This window comes from Hemibagrus wyckioides, linkage group LG02 (genome assembly GCF_019097595.1).
Source record: "Hemibagrus wyckioides isolate EC202008001 linkage group LG02, SWU_Hwy_1.0, whole genome shotgun sequence".
Classification (NCBI taxonomy): domain Eukaryota; kingdom Metazoa; phylum Chordata; class Actinopteri; order Siluriformes; family Bagridae; genus Hemibagrus; species Hemibagrus wyckioides.
In genome coordinates, this window is record NC_080711.1 from 26,092,455 (window position 1) to 26,098,239 (window position 5,785).

The window sequence follows — 5,785 nt, forward strand, 5'->3', positions numbered from 1 at the left end:
TTTTTCCCTCACTGTACATATTGTCATGCTGATCTTTAACTTACATTTTAATATTGACAGTTAAAAATGTTCTTTGGTGTTTAAATTTATTTTGTATTCATTTAAGACCGAATATTTAAGTAAAATGTTAGATCATAGTAATATAAATCGCTTTCATCCTCTGATTTTGAAATGTTTCCATGGTTCTGACTCTGTTACACTGTAGAAATATTTCTGTGTTTGAAAAAAATACATTGTAGAAAAATTTCATACTGATTGAATCTCATTACACAGACTCCCTACAGAGTGTAGGAAAGTCACACTGTTGTGTGTGTTGATATGTTTATTTTTAAGTGAATTAAGTAATCTAACATCCCAATTATAAATGTCAAGACAATGTTCACAACAATCCAGTCAGCAAAAGTCAGCAAGTGGTAACATAAGTCAGAGACACAGTAAACAGTTTCATTCTCTTTGACCTCCATGAATCTGAAAATGTGGGTTTGTCATGTGACCATAGCAGAGTAATAATGTTTTTGTACTGATGTCTAAGGGGAAGTATCACTGTGTGTCCCATGAGCGCAGTAATAAACTGCAGTGTCTTCTGTCCTCATGCTGTTCATCTGCAGATACACCTGCTTCTTACTGTCGTCTCTGGAGATGGTGAAGCGGCCCTGAACTGCACTGGAGTAATATATGTTACTACTATCGTAGATGCTTGCAACAAATTCCAGTCCTTTTCCAGGTGCCTGTCTGATCCAAACCATCCAGTAGCCACTAATGTCTAATCCAGAAGCTGTGCAGGTCAGTTTATGAGACTGATCAGGTTTGATGATCACTGGATCAGACTCGGTCAGTGTCTGACTGCAGGAATCTACAAGAACACACAAATATGTGTTTATGTTAAAAAGCAAGTAAGAAAAATCCTTATGTTTCTCTATAATAAATACAATAATAATACTAACATTGAATGAAGATTGCTAGAGTAAAGTAACTCAGAACACTGCCTAGTCCCATCTCATAGAATTAAAATGATTCCTGCTGCTGTAAATGAACACAAACTGCTGGTATGTTGTTGGGCTGAATGTTTCAGCATAAATGGTTCAAATGCAGGATTTCATTTGCATGACAACCCACTAGAGATATAAAAACATTCACAGAGGAACAGCTGAGATGAGAAAAAGCTTCCTGTAAGACTCTGGGTGTGTTTCATGCTGTCAGGTTCATCACTGCTCTTTACTCATTAGATCTCATGTCTTTTTAGTCCATCACTGTGTATCACTGTAACACCCAGAAGAACATTCTGGTTTGTTCAGAAACTGTCATTTTCATCTCTGTGTCTAATAGAAACTGAATTTAATTAAAGAAATAATTGAGGTCACAAATCACTAACTCATTTAGTCAGGAGCTCATGCCAACAACCTGTCTGTTGTTAAATCGAAAAATAAATAAATAAATAAATAAAAAATTGAATTTTGTGTGAATGATGGAATAAAGCATCTGCTTCTCTTTTTACGTATCCTTTTTGAATAAACCACAAGGAGCAAAACCCTTAATCCAGTAGACTTTGAGAGGATTTCTCTAATATGTTTTAGCCTTCAGTATTTCACATAAACCTATTATATGAAATGTAAACATTTCACACCTGCTAAAGAAATTAAAGCATTCCCTTAATTAATTAATCAGTAAAACTCAAACCTACCAGAGGCTTCACATCACCATGATAATGACTGAGGATAACATAGGATATAATGCATTTTTATTCTATTTTTTATAAAATACTACATATCAAGTGTAAATTTGGTAATATGTAAACACAAATATTTATAATGAGTGTTTGATATTTGATAATGAGTGATAGTCTCATACAGAATATAGTTTGTGTATTCACTTTTTTAAACTTTATTTGTTGAGCTCTGCCGCCTCCTTCAGTTGTTTCAATTACTGCACCTCACACTGTGAGAACAGACTGTATTATTATTGAGATCAACTCATTAAACACTGATTCAACTTTTTGTTTATAATCCTGTAAAATGAAAGGATTAATAATAGTTCAGAATCAACATTCTTTCAGTAATGTTTTATTTTTATTTAAAAATGTGTTTGTCGACTGATTTAAAACACTACCAACGATTCTGACTTCATTCCAGTGGAAGAAAGTGAAAGTGTGACTGAGATGATTTATTAGTTGCATTGAGAGGATGTGTGTAACATGTCTCATAAGGTTTTTGTAAGAGGAATCCACTATTCTGTCTCACTGTGGTTCCGCAGCGCAGTAATACACAGCTGTGTCTTCAGTCTGCATGTTCTGTCCTCCAATTGTTATTGTGTTAGTAGAAGTGTCTCTGGAGATGCTGAACTTATTTTCAGTTTGTCACTGTAAGCTGTACCCCCACCAGTATAGATTATTCCAATCCACTCCAGAGCTTTTCCTGCAGGTTGTCGGATCCAAACTGTATCATCGCTCGTAACTGAATATGAAACCTTGCAGTGGATGGAGAGACTCTGGCCTGGCTGGACTGTCATGGAAGCAGGCTGAGTCAGTTCCTTTATTTATTTGTCACATATACATTACAGCACAGTGAAATTCTTTCTTCGCATATCCCATCCTTGGAGGTTGGGGTCAGGCGCAGGGTCAGCCATGATATGGCACCCCTGGAGCAGAGAGGGTTAAGGGCCTTGCTCAAGGGCCCAACAGTGGCAACTTGGCGGTGCTGGAACCCCTGATCTTTCGGTCCAGCGACCCAGAGCCTTAACCACTTGAGCCACCACTGGCCATGTACATCTGTGGAGGAAAACACATGGTGATATCTCTCACAATATCTGCTGCACCTTTATTCTTCATCTAGTAAATGAATGAATTTGATAAAGCACTCACAAGAAGCAGCTGCCAGCAGGAGCAGTAGAGATGTAGAGAACATGGTGTGTGTTGTTTGTACTGGAGTCTTCTCTGTTCTCCAAAAGTTTAACAGACACCATCACATCATATAAATAGAGTGAGATCCAGCTCTGATGCTTGGATTTGCTTATCTGCTGATGATGGGAGGAGAATGTATCTGAAATGTATTTAAATCATGAGGAGGAGATTCATCTGATGGAGGATGTGTGGGTTTATAATGGAGCAGAAGCCTCTTCATCAAATGCTCTTATCTTTTTCCAAAGCAAATGTTAAAGTCTCAGTGAAGCCAAAAAGGAATAAATATTAGATTTAGCATAATAATAATGTACACTTGCAGATCTTGGGATTATGATGTGTGTAAGCTCTGAATTCAATCAGGTGATTATTTGTATAAAACTTGACAACTGATCTTGCTCATTCAACTCCTAAGAATTTTCTGTGGAATCAGGTTTTCCAAAAAAAAAAAAAAACACAACACAGGTTGCTTTATGTAATTCAGTTTAATCTGAGTGTCATGATGCTGGATGCATTCAGAGCAGGATGTGAAAAGAGAGAATGCCTAAATGTACAGATAGAAACAGACTGAGATGTTTGAGTTTGTACACACTGCCCTCTAGTGGCAGAAAAAGACATGTTTTAAATGATCCAGATCTAGAAAGAGTCATAGAGGAGAAAAAAAGATGCTGTCAATAAAAAGATCTCATGTAAAGCAGCAATAAAATGAATGAAAAAGGAATTCAGAATTGCAGCATTTCTCTCAGCATGGTTTAAAGATACAGTATCAGAGGTAGAATACTAAATCAATTAGTTTAACCAATCAGTTAATTGGGAAATCTATATTAGTCTCAATGAGCTCAATTCTCTAGATTTGTGAACACTGCTTCCACAGTTCTCAGTCTGTCACATCATGAATATATGCAAAATATATTACATATATTCAGGGAATTAAATAAATATTACATCAGGATAAATGTCCAGAAAATGTGGGTTTGTCATGTGACTATAGCAAGTATGTGTAAGGGGAAGAATCAGTGTGTGTCCACAGGCGCAGTAATAAACTGCAGTGTCTTCTGTCCTCATGCTGTTCATCTGCAGATACACCTGCATCTTACTGTAAGACTCTGGGTGTGTTTCATGCTGTCAGGTTCATCTCTGCTCTTTACTCATTAGATCTCATGTCTTTTTAGTTTTTTATCTGTGTGTCTAATAGAAACTGAATTTAATTAAAAAAGTAATTCAGGTCACAAATCACTAATTTATTTAGTCAGGAGCTCAGGCTAACAACTTGTCTGTTGTTAAATCTTGTGAATGATGGAATAAAAATCTGCTTCTCTTTTTACGTATCCTTTTGAATAAACCACAAGGAGCAAAACCCTTAATCCAGTAGACTTTGAGAGGATTTCTCTAATATGTTTTAGCCTTCAGTATTTCACATAAACCTATTATATGAAATGTAAATATTTCACACCTGCTAAAGAAATTAAAGCATTCCCTTAATGAATTAATCTGTAAAACTCAAACCTACCAGAGGTTTCACATCATCATGATAATGACTGAGGGATAATGGAGGATAGAATGTATTTTTTATTCTGTTTTTATATCATACTACATATCAAGTGTAAATTTAGTAATATTCAACACAAATATTCCTAAATTATGATAAATGAGATGATTGATAATGAGTCTCATAAAGAATACAGTTTGTGGATTCACTTTTTTCACTTTATTTGTTAAACTCTGCTGCCTCCTTCAATTGTTTCAATTATTGCACCTCACACTGTGAGAACAGACTGTGTGTTAAACACAACACACTGCTGGAAACATGCTGTATTATTCCTGAATCCACTCATTAAACACTGATTCAACTGTTGGTTAAAAATCCTGTAAAATGAAGGGATTAATAATAGTTTAGAATAAACTGATATTTTATTTTTATTTAATAAAGATTTTGTGTGACTGTGTTTTAAAACACTGCAAACTATTACGACTTTATTACAATAGAAGAAAGTGAAAGTGTGACTGAGATGATTTATTAGTTGCATTGAGAGGATGTGTGTAACATGTCTCATAAGGTTTTGTAAGAGGAATCCACTATTCTGTCTCACTGTGAGTCACGCAGCGCAGTAATACACAGCTGTGTCTTCAGTCTGCATGTTCTGTCCTCCAATTGTTATTGTGTTAGTAGAAGTGTCTCTGGAGATGCTGAACTTATTTTTCAGTTTGTCACTGTAATAAGTACTCCCACCACTACCAATGTCTCCAATCCACTCCAGAGCTTTTCCTGCAGGTTGTCGGATCCAAGCTGTACCATAGCTTGTAACTGAATATGAAACTTTGCAGTGGATGGAGAGACTCTGGCCTGGCTGGACTGTCATGGAAGCAGGCTGAGTCAGTTCCTCACCATGTACATCTGTGGAGGAAAACACATGGTGATATCTCACACAATATCTGCTGCACCTTTATTCTTCATCCATCTAGTAAATGAATGAATTTGATAAAGCACTCACAAGAAGCAGCTGCCAGCAGGAGCAGTAGAGATGTAGAGAACATGGTGTGTGTTGTTTGTACTGGAGTCTTCTCTGTTCTCCAAAGTTTAACAGACACCATCACATCATATAAATAGAGTGAGATCCAGCTCTGATGCTTGGATTTGCTTATCTGCTGATGATGGGAGGAGAATGTATCTGAAATGTATTTAAATGTTGTCGGGTTGTTGAATCCAAGCTGTTCCACAGTGGAAAGAAGAATTTGGTTGTTTGTTATTATTATTAATGATATGGATGTTTTGTGATGTAATTAACAGTTCCTCTGATGGTCAGATTGAAAACTGATGTATTTCCTGAACACTTAAATTAATCTGAATTATTACATGAAAATAATAATAATTATATAAACAATCCTTTACGT